Genomic DNA, 14428 nt, shown 5'->3' with positions numbered 1-14428 from the left:
GCTCACTCCACCTGAGCGCAACCTTTTTCTAGCCACAGCACCTTTGGTTCACTGAAGAAATCCTGGGGCTCACAACCAAAGGAACCTGGGCCAAATCGCACTTGTGCTTAAAGTCCTGTAGAAAATCTCTATTCATGTGTGAAAAACTTTAGCTACTGACACTCGGTTGTTATTTTGCCAGGCTATTTGCAGAAACAAATGGCAGAAAATGTAATGGTTTCAAACGTGTCCAGAAAGGGACGGGCAACATGTCAACACATTTATTTATGTATTATGTTTACTTACTTTAAATAACTGTTTTGATTTTATCACTCCTCTTTTGCATGACTTTATTGTAGTTTTGAGTTTCCAGACAAATCCTTTGCATTCTTTGCCTGAACTTGCTTCACAAAAACAATGATTCTTTCTCTCTTCGCATTTTGGAGCGCATTTATTTTGTTGTGCATTTAGTTTTTCGCCAACTTTGAAACCGAAAGCAAACTTTGACAGTCCATGAGTATCAACAAATTTTTGAAGTGAGACATTAGCCGTTAGCTCTGTTTGCTCTGCGGTGCAGACAGTCTTTGGCATCGTCGCGGGTCTGACAAGGATCCCTCCCTCCATGGTTCTGTGGTGAAAGTGTGTGGTCAAGTTAGAGGCGCATCAGGTTTAAAAACAGCTGGAAGTTGCGCCTGTGAGCGGCTTCTTGGCTGTGAGTGTGTGGGAAGAGGAGCGCTGCGCACCACAGCAGCGCTGCTTTGACTGATGGACAGATCAGCCATCGACACACTGTAGCTCTGCAGTATAGTGGAGAGAAAGAATCTCAGTGAATCCATGTGATCTGCTCACCTTGGTTGCACCTCAACACCTTTTAATTGTCATGATCTAATGTCATCATATCGCCCACCTCTATCTCCGAATAAATGAGGTGAAACTGGATCATTTTCCCAGGGCACACCGGTGTTCCATGGCACCCCGGTTGAAACAGGCTGCTCTGAGAGGGAGGAAACTTGAGTCAGTCCTCGCTCCACGCGCTGTGGAGACCCAGACATCTGAGGAGAGGACATAGTTGCCGCGAACCCTGTTATCCTCGTAAAACTTGGATTCCTGTCGGGACAACTGGAGGGAGAACCAAACAGGAAGCACGACCCGCTCCAGAGTTTGCTCTGACGTGTTAATTGCACGAGCATGTCATTGATTTATCGCAAATAAAAGTGCGTGCATGATGTCATCAGATGTGGGGTTTGTTTCCCGATCGGTGATAAGTGGAGCCGCTCGCCGCTGAGTGACTCCGACAGCTGACGCTCCGGACAGATGTGCGACTCCGTCACTGCGGATGAAAACTCGTAAATGCTAGCTTGAGAAATTGAATCTATCGGCGCTCTCGACTGGGTTCGTCCTCGTGACCTCCGCGACCCCTGTAAATGCCCTGAACGCTCACAGAGAGATGAAGCAGGAGCACATTTGTTTCTTGTATTAGCCTGCAGCTAACCTCGCTGTGGCAGGTACCCAGGCGCAGCATGGACTCTGCCCAGTCATCAGGTTCTGCAGCCAGTGCAAGGCTCTTCCTCCGTCCCAGGACTCTGAGTCTCTCCTGGATGACAGAGCTTCTCTCGCTCAGAGAGTCTAGACAGAGGAACCCCGATCATTCCCATTGACGATGGATGTTCGGGATGTTTCTGTCTCTCATAAACAAGATTCCAGTTTGTCGTCTTCGGTTCTCAACGATTGTCTTCAAGGTCATGGTCTTTAGCCTGTTAGCAGGGGAGGGGGGCTGAAAAAGCGATCCGTCTGTCTCTCCTGGGTCAGCAGCAGTTTGGCCTCTCCTGCCCAGACGGCCGCTGACCCCTGTGGAGACAGGCCCGAGTCAAGTTGCTGGTCGGGTCTCTTTGAAAGCTGCTCCGAGCGCTTGAGTGATCGGCCAGATGGGCGACTGTGCCATCCAGGAACCTCCCGCTGGGCTGGAGGGGTGCGTGGGAGGCGGCCCCGCTCCCCTACTACAACCACACTCCAGTGTCCCCTGGATGCTGTTACACAGCTACAAGCAGAAACTTTACGAGCTACACACACGAGCAACAGAAGCTTCGTTCGTTGATGTAACAAGGAAACGGAAATGTTTACGACCAAGTCCATCGACCCCGAGTCTTGTGAGGTGGAACAACACTTCAAGTGACCATGATGTTGGACAGCTGATGTCAACACAGTACACAACTCTCCAGATCGAGTCTGGTTCCATGAAGGAGTCTCACTTTTCTGTCTTTCATCACCAGCCAAAACAAAAACCCGCCTTGTTCATACAGTTCTGGGATGTTGCCACAGCATCGCTAAACCAGACTGAATCCACCGTGTTCCCTGTCCCTTGAATGTTTAGTGTGACATCAGCCTTTCACTGCTCAAAGGTGTTGTTAGAGTTTAGCTGGTCGACCATGGACACCGAGGGCTCTCAGCACACGCACATATACACACGTTTGTATATCCTTGTGAGGACCTCTCATTGCCATAACCCTTTCCCCAGCCACTAACCATCGAAAACACATGGCTAACCTTCACCAAGACTCTGAGCAAAACTGAGACCCAGGTATAATGACCCAGTTATTCTTCATCCTCAAATTGAGGCTTAACCTTGTGGGGTCAAGCCAAATCTCCCCAGAAGGTCATATGGTCCTCACAAGGACAGTGTTTAGTCAAGAATTGGACCCCATAAAGCAGGATAAACAAACGCACGCATACACACACACATTTGTATCGCTATCCTTATGGGGACCTCTCATTGCCATAACCCTTTCCCCAGCCACTCCCTCTAAACCTAACCATCCAACACACATGGCTAACCTTAACCAGGACTCTGAACCACACTGAGACCCAGTTATAATAATCCAGTTACAGTGACAGTTAAGTCTTTGGGTCCAAACTGAGTCGTACAGTGTTGGTGTGTGACTCGATCACCTCTCTTACCAGAGAACAGCAGCTGGCTGAATGTCAAAGGAGGATCCGAAGAGGTGAGTCAGCAGCAGGAGACTCGAAGCAGAGCCCTTCCAAACACGTGAGTTTGCCGAATGATTCTGGATCTTAGGCAGACAGTTTTTTTATTCCGGCAGGAGCGATAACTTCTGAAGGATCTGGAGCGGCGGGGGACCTGCGCCGGCCTCTCGCAGCAGGTTCAAACTCATCAAAGATCAAAACTCCACAGCTGCAGAGCATCAGAGCACAAATCTGGACAAATGGAAGCGCCTGACGCTGAGACTGTAAAGCTGCTCCAACAGCTGGACGGTGAAATATGTTCCCCTGCTCTAATTTTTATGGATTTATTTCGACCTGATAACAAGAGTCGTAAAGCCGTACGGGGTGCCCCCCTCCGCTCCCTCCTCCTCGCCGTCCTGCCACCTTTGCTGTCGGGCCTGGAGTTCAAACTGCTTCTGCTCGAGTGGAAACGTTTGAGCAGCTGTAAATCTCTTAGCCAGATATTCCCTTTGATTCCAAGTTTACTTTCCAGCGAGCGCAAACTCCCGCCGACAGATCTGGCAGCAGCACCGATCAAAACCAGCGGCCTCTCGTACGAACTTGCTCCGAATTTGTTGCGGTATAATGTAGCTGTACATGTTTCCACTCAGCGAATGCTCTCATTGATTCAGTTGGATCTCAGACCCGCGCTGGTTTTTCCCAGGTGACAAAGACCGAGTCCCATTTCTCCCCCTAACACTAGCACTTGGCTCTGAGTGCCCTCCACTATGAAGTGCCCTCTGACGACCAAGTGATTGACGTCTCTAAGAATTGGGACAACACTTCATGACGTCATGTGTAAAGACGACGTGTCATTGGCTGCTGTGCTGTGTTTTGTTTCCTGCATATCCAGTGTTGGAGACGTTTTGGAAACGCCAGCTCCAACGTTTTTGCAACCTCGGCGCTGATCATCTCCCTTGGTTTGGTGAACCAACGGAGAAGAAAAGGGGCGGAAAAGGGCCTAAGCCGACTTCGCCGCTATGTTGTGGTGATAGATCTGTTAGAGGTGTGAGGATGTTAGCGTTAGCCTGGATGCTAGCCCACTGTTGTTTGTTCAAAAGAAATAAAAACACGCTGTTGTACATACATGTTGTATTGTTCATGTTGTGGGACACCGTAGACCATTTGGGTCGCTAACGTGTGATACTAGAGAAAGTAAACAAACGGAACAGTAGTCCTCCTGACTAAAATGTCCCTGTTGTCCTATCCAACATTGTTTTGAAATAAAGTACTTTGGTATCATGGAAATCTATCCACGCCTCATATTCCCAGGTCGTTTCAAGTCAGCTCCAAAGCCCCCTCAGTTTGAAGTGATCATTTCAAGTGGTGAACTGCGAGTGCCCTCGCTCTTACGAGTATCGGGACACACTACACTTACATGTGAGGCGCAAAACCCAGTGTTAGGGTGACAAATGGGAGACAGCCTAAGATTGCTCAAGGATTGGCAAGACTCAAGATCTGAACCAAGGTCTGAGGGTTCGACAACAGAAGATCTGGTGATGAAAAGAGTTGGTTGTTTCTTTAGAATTGTTGGTTGTAGAAGAAAAAGGTCAGTTAAAAAATAGGCGTCAACAATGGTGAGAAATGAAGGTCGAGTCAGGTTTGGTATTTTAGCTCAGTGGTGCATGAGATTCTGAGATCGGCTTTGATGTCTTAGGGATCAGACCCAGTAGCTGAATAGGTGCGGGTTGACAGAAGACTCCAGAGAGCCAGAGTAGTTTATTTAATTTATTATAATACAATATAAACAAAAAAGACAAATAGGAACGAGGAAACCGAGGACGTCAACACCAAAACACTGAGTGAGGAACATGAACAAGGGTAGGGAAAAACCTGAAACAGAAAACAGGCGAATAAAATGAAGCCTGACTAAGGGGGACAACGGCAACGCACTCAGAGTTTACTCACAAGGCCCAAATAACAGAAAGGTGGTGGAATTACACACACACACTAACTATAACACGGGGAGAAACAGAAAAGGTGACTTTTGACACGCGAACAAACGGCATGAAGTGATAAACAGAAAATGGAGTAACAAAAGTAAACTAAGGAGGCGGCTGAAAGAAGCACAGAATTTGAATAACTCTGAAGCAAGAGAGAAAGGAGGTTTCAAAGGAGTTTACAGAGAGGATGCGAAGCAACCATCTGGCGACAGGAGCTGGCATCAAGGTCCAGACATCCATGGAGTGTTGATTAGAAGATAGCTGCCAGCCGCGTCGCTCTGGAAGATGGAGGAAACACACACAAGAAAACCAGAAGTAGGAAAATAAAGGCACGATGAACAAACAAAACATAACATTTAGTAGTAGAAGTAGAAGAAAAGTCGATGACTAACTCTCCCACAGCTCCACTGCTCACATCAGCACCTGCACGCACTCAAAACTTCTTCGAGTCTCATCCAAACTCACACATCAGGTCGGGCGTTCTCCGTCCCTGGAGACAGTGAAAACAGAGTAAGCAACTTTGATCTTCCCCAACAGGTGTTGGCTCGAGTCACACAACCACTGGAAATAATAGCAACAGCAACACAAAAGAATATTAGTCATGAAATTCAGGGGAAGAAGGTCTTGAGAGGTCACAGATGATGACGACTTGTTGACTTCCTGAGACAGCAAGCAGCCATTTTTGTTGTTGAAAGGTGTGGAGCAGGTGCAGGACCCACTCGGACCGAATGAGTGGACCCGTCATAAATCTGGGGTCATAAGAGTCCGGGCCGGTCTCACTTCAAAAGAGGGTTCTGCCTGTGAGACCGGGACTCAGGCGACCGGGAAGGTTGGGATCCAGCTGCTGCTTCCACATCTGGCGGCTGAAATTGAGACTTTGTGTCTCCTGATGTTTGGCTGTGACATCTTTATGAACACTCGCTGTTACCCATCACTGCGCCCAGCCGAGTTCTCGCAGCGTTCACGGCCGTAAAGCCGCTCGGGCCCGTCTAATGCGAAACACTTGGACGAGGTGGAACCTCACTGCTAAGTGGAACCTTGCAAAAGTCCATCTGGCCGGACTCAGCTCAGCACAACTCTGAGTTACTGCAGCAGAGGTCCCTCACGTGGCCCTCGCCTCGATGAATCTATCTGGCCTCTGCTGATTTACTGACTGGCCTGGAGGTGCCCCCTCAAGACCCAGCGTCTAAAGGGACTTCTGGAGGAGTTACCTGAGGAGACTCGTGTCCTGACTCGGTGACCCTGGTCAGGACACGAGTGAAATGGCTCCCCAGCTGATGAGGAGGATGAGTCTCACTCTTCTGCATGAGTCTCTTGGACTTAGAGAGTGGAGAGAAGTGACTCCCTGTGACTGGTTTCATGAAGGTTTTGTTCCTGGACCTGGACCAGATCCTCTCCTGGAGCATCATCACTTGACAGTGTTCTCAGCAGAAAAGCGGAGAGTCTTGTGACTGCGCCACAGTGTGAAGCTGCTCTTACCTTGTCACCTGAACACAATGGGCCCGGCTCTGGCCCAGATACCCCTCTGGCCTTGGGGCGCCGAGCCAGCGCTGGGGGCCCTGCAGCGCCCCCCACACATGGGCTGCTGGGACATCAGGGCTGTGGGCGTGAAGAGCATTTACAAGCACGAAGACTGAAGCCGGGAGGGGAGGGTGAAAGGATGGGGTGGGGCTTCCCTGCAGCCACGACAGCAGAAATAAATCATCTCAATTATGGGATGGTAAAGAGGGACAGGTCAAGGTGTTTCCCGATCATCCCAGCCAGCCGGGGGTGCTGCCAAATGTTTCAGGCAGCACCCCCGTGAAGATCCCACAGACCTGTCGCTGAGGACTGAGAGCCGAGCTGGTGACCCAGTCCAGATTCCGGGACTGAACCGTGCAGAGGTTAGAGCTGACTGATCACTGGGTGGTGGAGCCTGATCCTTGTCCAGTCACATGATCTTCTGCTCGGATCAGTTCCCTGTTCCCTCAGTTTGCCTCTGCTTCTTTGAGACTTAACTGAGACTCTGCGTCTTTGTGCTACGTCAAGTGGTGTGGGACGAGATCAAACAGATGAGCGTTAGGAACCAAAGACCTTCACAGAGACCTGTCAAATACTTTTAAAAATATTGATGAATTAACTTTTTAAAAAATACACATTTAGATGGTGAAGCACCTGTGTTGTTCCTCTGTTGGTGTTTATTAACAAGCTTCACAAGTGAAGGACTCCCTTCCTGGTTGTCTGTGGACGAGGACTGCTTCTGTCATAACTGCTGGAGATTCTTGATGGGTGGGGATGTTTTGTGGTCTCAGGTCCGTCACTGGAAGATGAGCGTTTGTGTCTGGATCTGGAGCAGCATCACACTTTGAAGCTCATCCGTAGGTTTTCTCCCCAAAACCCAGAGACTGTGTGAATCTTTTATGTCCATGAAGGGACCTTTTGTCGGACCCCACAAGGTTAAGCCTGAATTTGAAGATAAAGACTTCAAAATAACTGGGTCATTATAACTGGGCTCAGTTTGGTGCAGAGTCCTGGTTCAGGTGAGCCATGTGTTTTGGAAGGTTAGAGGCTGGGGAAAGGGTTATGGCCATGAGAGATACAAGTGTGTGCGTGTGTGTGTGTGTGGGCTCTCACTTCAACAGTCGACACAGAAACAACACGACTCGAGCGCCAGACCGCTAACACGCACTTTAATTCTTTGTTTTCTGTCTTTTCTCTCACCATCTGACTGTTTTTCTTTGAACCCCCTCCCCACCCCTCTTCTTCTCCAGGACGGGGGGAAATTGGTGTAATGAATTTAGGGCGCTCATGCTTGCTGAGGCGAGCCTCCCTCGGCTGCTCGTAGCCATTAATCTTCCGCACTCTGTCAGAGCAAAATGTGGCCACAATAGTCAAAGGGGGAGCTCAAATTGACTACCAATTACGCGGCTGTGAATAAAGGATGAGGAGGGGTTGTGGAGGGGAGGAGGGGGGCGAGAGCAATATGGTTCAGCAGGAACGTTTATTTGAACCCCGCCGGTGTGAGTTCTGTGAGCGGAGGTTCTGGTCGTTTGTCAGGGAGCTGAGTGCGTCACGTCACCCCAGGTGTTCTCAGGTCACTTAGCCGAGTGTGTGTTGCCGCGAAGCGTCGCCGCACGGACGGGCGCTAACATAGAGCCAAACACCCAGGAAGTTGTGAGCCAACACCCAGGAAGTGCTCTGGTGTTAGGAGAGCAGAAGCTCTTGGCTTCACTGCTCCGTCAGCACGGTTCAGTGTGTAGGTGTGGGCACTCAGCACACACACACAGATCTCCACTCATCCTCTCCATCCTATCTTCTGTCCGGAGCCTCCAACCTCCAGTGAGTGTCGCTCTTCTGTCCTCTCCACTCCGTGATCCCCCTCCAGCAGGCTCCTTCAGACAAAGGTGCCACAACACACCACAAAGCTACAGCTGACCAACAGAGCCCCGAGTGGGCTGAAGAGCAGGCGAGGCCCAGCATGAGAGAGTGGAAGATAAGGTTAACCTGTCCTTCGCTGGTCCTGAGAGGAGAAATGCCAAGATCATCTGAGATGGAGGGAACCGTCCAGTGAGGTGGATGAGCAGATGATGATGATGGTGGCTGATGGGAAATGACTGTGATCACATGACTCCAGCTCAGGTGTGTGTCCACCTAAGAATGTCAGGCGAGCGTGAGAACACAAGCTCTCCTGCGCGACAAGCCCCTCCCCCCACCACTTCCAGTGCATTTTGAGAGGCTGGAGTCTCACAAGTGGAGGCTTGAGTCCCACAGGTGGAGGCATGAGTCTCATAGGTGGAGGCAGAAGTCTCATAGGTGGAGGCCGGAGTCCTACAGGTGGAGGCAGGAGTCTCATAGGTGGAGGCAGAAGTCTCACAGGTGGAGGCCGGAGTCCTACAGGTGGAGGCAGGAGTCTCATAGGTGGAGGCAGGAGTATCATAGATGGAGGCAGGAGTCTCATAGGTGGAGGCAGGAGTCCCACAGGTGGAGGCATGAGTCTCATAGGTGGAGGCAGAAGTCTCATAGGTGGAGGCAGGAGTCTCATCGGTGGAGGCCGGAGTCCTACAGGTGGAGGCAGGAGTCTCATAGATGGAGGCAGGAGTCTCATAGGTGGAGGCAGGAGTCCCACAGGTGGAGGCATGAGTCTCATAGGTGGAAGCAGAAGTCTCATAGGTGGAGGCAGGAGACTCATAGGTGGAGGCAGGAGACTCATAGGTGGAGGCAGGAGACTCATAGGTGGAGGCCGGAGTCCTACAGGTGGAGGCAGGAGTCTCATAGGTGGAGGCAGGAGTATCATAGATGGAGGCAGGAGTCTCATAGGTGGAGGCAGGAGTCCCACAGGTGGAGGCATGAGTCTCATAGGTGGAGGCAGAAGTCTCATAGGTGGAGGCCGGAGTCCTACAGGTGGAGGCAGGAGTCTCATAGGTGGAGGCAGAAGTCTCACAGGTGGAGGCCGGAGTCCTACAGGTGGAGGCAGGAGTCTCATAGGTGGAGGCAGGAGTATCATAGATGGAGGCAGGAGTCTCATAGGTGGAGGCAGGAGTCCCACAGGTGGAGGCAGAAGTCTCACAGGTGGAGGCCGGAGTCCTACAGGTGGAGGCAGGAGTCTCATAGGTGGAGGCAGGAGTATCATAGATGGAGGCATGAGTCTCATAGGTGGAGGCAGAAGTCTCATAGGTGGAGGCAGGAGTCTCATCGGTGGAGGCCGGAGTCCTACAGGTGGAGGCAGGAGTCTCATAGATGGAGGCAGGAGTCTCATAGGTGGAGGCAGGAGTCCCACAGGTGGAGGCATGAGTCTCATAGGTGGAAGCAGAAGTCTCATAGGTGGAGGCAGGAGACTCATAGGTGGAGGCAGGAGACTCATAGGTGGAGGCAGGAGACTCATAGGTGGAGGCCGGAGTCCTACAGGTGGAGGCAGGAGTCTCATAGGTGGAGGCAGGAGTATCATAGATGGAGGCAGGAGTCTCATAGGTGGAGGCGGGAGTCCCACAGGTGGAGGCATGAGTCTCATAGGTGGAGGCAGGAGTCTCATCGGTGGAGGCCGGAGTCCTACAGGTGGAGGCAGGAGTCTCATAGATGGAGGCAGGAGTCTCATAGGTGGAGGCAGGAGTCCCACAGGTGGAGGCATGAGTCTCATAGGTGGAAGCAGAAGTGTCATAGGTGGAGGCATGAGTCTCATAGGTGGAAGCAGAAGTGTCATAGGTGGAGGCAGGAGACTCATAGGTGGAGGCAGGAGACTCATAGGTGGAGGCCAGAGTCCTACAGGTGGAGGCAGGAGTCTCATAGGTGGAGGCAGGAGTCCCACAGGTGGAGGCATGAGTCTCATAGGTGGAGGCAGGAGTCCCACAGGTGGAGGCATGAGTCTCATAGGTGGAGGCAGGAGTCTCATAGGTGATGGCAGGAGTCTCATAGGTGGAGGCAGGAGTCCCAGAGGTGGAGGCAGGAGTCTCACAAGTGGAGGCGGGAGTCTCATAGTTAGAAGCAGGAGTCCAACAGGTGGACGCAGGAGTCCTACAGGTGGAGGCAGGAGTCCCACATCAGATGCTCAGTTCAAACACTGTGGTGTGGAACACGAAGGATGTAAACATATGTTGGTAGAGTACGGCTGAAGAGCTAGTGCTTTCATTTCAGGAGGCAGTTAGTGTGTGGACCTGCTGGTACTGTACTTCGACGTTGCACTTGCTAGGTGAATGCTAGTGTTGTCACTAGCTGCTCGAAGCTGACGTTGGCTCATAAAACAAAGCAGTGACTTTCCAGTGAACTGTGCTGGCAGTTATTATTGCAGGTGAACCCGGATTCTCTTCTCATGCAGCTCTGCTGTTTTCATGTCAGAGTTCAGACATTGCTAGCTACCGATGCTAGTGACTGATGCTCGTGACTAATGCTAGTGACTGATGCTCGCGACAAATGCTAGTGACTGATGTTCGTGACTAATGCTAGTGACTGATGTTCGCGACTGATGCTTGCGACTAATGCTAGTGACTGATGCTAGTGACTGATGCTAGCAACTGATGCTAGAGACTGATGCTAGCGACTGATGATAGGGACTGATGCAAGCGACTGATGCTAGTGACTGATGCTAGCGACTGATGCTAGAGACTGATGCTAGCAACTGATGCTAGCGGGAAGGGGTGGAGGGTCAGAGCTACAGGTGGGCCGCGGGTTAGAGATGGAAACATGGGCGATGTATTCTTGTGACCTCAGACGTCAGTGGCGGCTGCGATACATCAGCGTACTTTTACAGTACAGTACATTTTTCTTTGCTGGCTGTGCAACATGGCCGCCGTGGTCCACCTGTCTGAGGTTGTTTAAGCATCGGGCTGTTTGGTCCTTGGAGGTGAGACGCCGTGCTGCCGGGATCACTTGTGTGTGCAGAGGCTAACAAAACGCTGAAATGTTGCCTCTCACCTCTGGCAGCGCTCGGCTCGGTAATAACCCCGACTCATCGCTGCCAAGCGGCGAGCGCTCGTCCAGCTTTCCGTCTGATTGCGGCTCTGACGGTCGTGGCTGCTGGAGCGCCGTGTTTATTGTATCGCCCAGCGGCACATGACGAGGATTAATAAGTTCCCTGATGGGATCTGAGTCTTAATTCCGCCGAACGCTGCTCGCCCAGAAACTCCCTCTTAATAAGTCCATTACACGGAAAACGCGGCGCCAAGGAGCGAGCTGGATGATGAATCAAAGGGAGGAATGAAGTTTGACTTCTGGGATTAGAGAAATTCAGCCCGAGCCGCTGTGAAGTTCTGCACGGTTTGTAATTCCAAGGAAAACTTTCACAGCTACAATAATAGACTCTGGAGCGGGAGCCTTCTCTGCCTGTGGAATTCTGTCGAGTCAGAGATGTGTGGAATGCTGTTCCCTCCTGGAGTGTCTGTCCGGGGAATCCTGGGTGTCCATCTGTGAAGGTGCAGCCAGGAGAGACCGGCCGCTGAGTTGAGAACTTGTTTCACTGTCGGCTTTGTTGTTGATCCGACAGCTCACTCTCCGCACTCTGGTGTCCTCCATCAAGTTGTGGGGGCAGCAGTCGACTTGAAGAACCCCAGACTTTTGTTTTCAAGGGGTTCAAGCAAGAGGCAGCCCGGCGTCCATCTCCGAGTCTCTCCTGAATGACTGAGCTTCTCTCTCTCACAGAGTCCAGACAGAGAAGCTCTTGTTCTGTGGGTCAGTCCAGAGCTGGAGGCCACAGGTGAGAGGAGAAACCCATCAGCCAGTGGAGAGCTCTGTCTTCTGGCTCAGCTCTTCCTCCACCGGGACACAGATGTACCTCTCTGTGGTTCAGGCGTAAAGAGTGGGGCCAACTGCTGGAGGTCACGTGAAGGTCATGCTCTCTGCCTGAAAGAGTCTTGACACAAACGCTGGTAACAAAAGCAACACAAGCTGAGAAGGTTCTCATCTTCGTCCGCAGAGCGACAACAAGTGTTTGGACTCTTGGTTCTGGAGAACAAGACCAGCTTGAGTAAGGTTCTGACCAGGGACCAGTCAGGGTCGGTGAGCTAGTCTGTAGTCTGTTGAGGTTTTGACCTCCAGCAGGTTCTTCAAGGCCCCAGAGGTTCCACCAATGTTCATGCAGTGGCAGGTTTGGACTGGAGGTCTTCACCATGTGGAGGAGCTCTGCCCTGAGTCTCTGGACAACTGAGCTCGCTCCTCAGTCACGTTGCAGCTCCACTCTGCTGCAGCCTGGAGCCCCAGTCGGGGGTGGGGGGAGTTGGGGTCTCACCGCGGTGACAGAAGGAGAGTGAGACATCAATCTTTCACTAATTCCTTCAAGTGTGAAAGGGTCCTTGTGGTGTCAAGATGCTCCTCGCCAGGTCTATTGAGCGAGGGGAGGACCGGCTTGTCCTCCCTGGGTCCCCCGACCTCACACCGGCCCCTCCCTCCTTCCCCCCCGCCGCCCGCACCAGATGGCAGCAGCATTAACCCAACAAAAGACATCTAATGAGGGGGACAATAGCCGGAGCGCAGGGCCGGCGCTCGGCTGATGGGCGGCACACGGAGGAGAGGGCCGCCTGAGACCCAGTCAATATCACCCGCCCGCGCCCCCCTGCCAGTAATAAAGGGGGCTATGACTTTATTACCCCTCATTAACACAAATTAGCCCACTTGAGCCTCCTGACTGCTCATGACAAATTGAATTAGGTGTTTGGAAACAAGTCGATGCTGCCGCCGACCAGGCGGCGACCAGCTTGCCGTTATTGGTGCGTGTGTGACAGCGAGAGTGGGGTCGTATAGTCCACAATGGCCCTTGTTCTTCCGAGGGAGGTGCAGGCTGCGAGTTAAATTCCTGCACTGCTTCCTGGCTAGTTAAGTGGGAGAAGTTAAAGAAACGCAGCAGATGTTCCGAGGGGACAGTCCACGCTGACTCACACAAGTCCGCTGAGCAGGAGGGACCAAATCAGAGCGTCTCAGTTCGACTCAGACGGAAACAGACACAGTTGACTTTTTCTGCCAAGAACGACTTAAAACACTTTCAGATAAAGAAAAAACAATCATGGCCTTGATTCTATAAATCCTGATTCTTCGCATCCTTTAGTTTTATTTTTTTTTATTTGTGTAGAAAACGCTGAATGGAGCCTAAATTCAGAAGAAAACCAACATCAGTTACAGTGCAGCCAGACGGATTTTCTCCTCAGTTTTTCTTTCTCTCTTCATTTTATTGTGTTTCATTCTTTTTATTACTTTTAAACAAGAAAATATGAATAACAATCAGAAACACACCATTAAACCATGCAGTTGCATGGTGCAGACGTGAGTATGAACAATCATGTTCGGTGACAGAAACGGAAAATGATTTCAAGTCAAATAACGAAATGAATTTGATGTGTTTAATGGAAATCGGTTAAACAAATACAGCTGGTCGAGTTATTATTTTTGCATTTAGATTTAATATTTATAACGTATAATTATTCTGGATTAGTATCAAAAATGTGCTTAAATCGGCGAATAAACAAGAAATCTGAAATGAAAAACAAACATCTCTAAAGCAGAAATATATTGATACTTTTATATTACATGCAAATACATTTGTAATAAATGTTAAAGACGACGTTGGTAAGAAAAGTTCATGTATAAATAATTATAATGATACAACTGTGTATTTTCATTCAGAACCGTCTCGGCTCTCAGATCGTCAGCCAAAAATAAACGGTTAAGCACACGTGACCATGAATGGTACCGGTACCGAGGCAGCTGGTTCCAGTGCTGGTTTGGGAAAGCTGCTCACGACTCCGTTGGCCCGAGTCTTTCTGGCGAATCGGTGAGAAATGTGGGATGGAAGCGCTTGATACTGTTGCGCGGGTCGCCACCAAGCGGGAATCAGCGGCACTGCAGCAATTCAAGAAAATGAAAAGATCGACTCAGTGTCGATGAGGCCTTTGGCAGGAGAGCGACATCACAGCCTGGAGAGAGGGAAGAGGGAAAGCAGCTTCCAGCATCCAGATCGACCTTCATACGCCGAAATATAAATTAATAAAACCGAAAGGAATCTCGTAACTGTGTTGATTATTATATCTCATGGTGGATTTGTGATCCTT

This window comes from Synchiropus splendidus, chromosome 11 (genome assembly GCF_027744825.2).
Source record: "Synchiropus splendidus isolate RoL2022-P1 chromosome 11, RoL_Sspl_1.0, whole genome shotgun sequence".
In the NCBI taxonomy this organism is placed as follows: domain Eukaryota; kingdom Metazoa; phylum Chordata; class Actinopteri; order Syngnathiformes; family Callionymidae; genus Synchiropus; species Synchiropus splendidus.
This window is presented reverse-complemented; position numbering follows the sequence as displayed.